Source organism: Mus caroli, chromosome 10 (assembly GCF_900094665.2).
Source record: "Mus caroli chromosome 10, CAROLI_EIJ_v1.1, whole genome shotgun sequence".
Classification (NCBI taxonomy): Eukaryota; Metazoa; Chordata; class Mammalia; order Rodentia; family Muridae; genus Mus; species Mus caroli.
The window spans coordinates 22,924,755-22,926,263 of NC_034579.1; the positions used below are offsets into that span (position 1 = coordinate 22,924,755).

The window sequence follows — 1,509 nt, forward strand, 5'->3', positions numbered from 1 at the left end:
AGCTTGGTAAGATGTCCATGTACATGCATTTAATTTTGTGATGAAATGTGAGAACAAAGTTATTCAGTAAAATACAGGCTGTTGTGACCTTCTGGTTATCTGGTTTACCTACTTGCATCTGCTAGGCAAATGTTGCAAGTCATTTGTCCAAGGCAGCCTAGTATATCTGGAGATATACTCATGTGGTTATTAGAGATCACTCTTATGCAGACTTACAACAAAAGGGTGCAAGTGAGCTCCTAAGCTACATGTCTCTACACTCTCAAACCGCCATCCTACAAACATGGACCAGGTAATGCAGTTTGTAGAGCGAAGTTGGCAGTTTGTAAAAGACTCAATTTGTCTGGTTAAAAGATGCACCAAACCTGACAGAAAAGAATTCCAGAAGATTGCCATGGCCAGAGCGATAGGATTTGCTATCATGGGATTCATTGGCTTCTTTGTGAAACGGATCCATATGCCTATTAATAACATTATGGTGGGTGGTTGAGGCCTTTCTCATCATGGGCCGAGTGAACAAGTGAGGGGGTGACGAGCACATGAGGTAAAATGTTGCCTGGATGAGTTGTGGTTTTTGCTTCTTTCCTCCTTCCTATGAGGTTTTCTGTTTCTCAAAATAATTTTTAAAAAGAAGGAAAAAGAAAGAAAGAAAGAAAGAAAGAAAGAAAGAAAGAAAGAAAGAAAGAAAGAAAGAAAGAGAAAGAAAAGGAGAAAGGAAAGGAAAGGAAAGGAAAGGAAAGGAAAGGAAAGGAAAGGAAAGGAAAGGAAAGGAAAGGAAAGGAAAGGAAAGGAAAGGAAAGGAAAGGAAAAAAGGTGCAAGTGAGACGAGAAAGATAAAAGAACACTAGGATATGTAATTTTGGAGCCAAGTCTTGTGCTCAAGGAGGTAAGTTTAAAGAAAGATCTGATGCTAAATGGAATAAAGGGCATGGTATAGTTTTTTCAAGACCCCCACCCAGCTAAGCTTCCAACTTGTGAAAATAAATCAATTAAAGGGAAATTTAGGCAGCCTAGGAACCATCAACAACCAAAAGATGTAATTTAAGGAGGGACCAGGTTCCAGATCCAGGAAACACAAGTTGTTAGCTTAGTGGTTCTGGATTTAGCGTCAAGGAGAACACAAGAAAGGGGTTGTCATATATTCTTCTGAGGTTAAAGAAATTGGCCAAGGCCAAGTATATGACAAGGGAATCCCTGCATGGAGGTCTAAAGAAGCCATTGTGTGAAGTTGTGAATGTGAAGCTTGGAAAACTTTGGAGAACTCCAGGTATTGGGAATGACAAAGCTATGTGATACTTATCAAGGAGAGCTATAGAGGGTGCTGAACAAAGCCAGGAGAAGCGTACTACAGTCAACAAAGCTAGAGGGAGTGGGAGATATAGATAATATTTAAGACCTTGGACATTCGATATAGAGTTGTAGACTTTGCAATTTTTCCTGCTAAGTTACCACCTTGTTTTTCCCAATATTACCTCACTGTTCTTCGCTTCCTTCTTTTTTCAATGGTAG

The 1,509-nt window shown here is 39.6% G+C and overlaps 1 pseudogene; it reads left to right on the plus strand.

Annotated features, from left to right (window-relative positions):
• Positions 1–283: 283 nt before the first annotated feature.
• Positions 284–490, plus strand: LOC110304033 (annotated as a pseudogene).
• Positions 491–1,509: the final 1,019 nt, after the last annotated feature.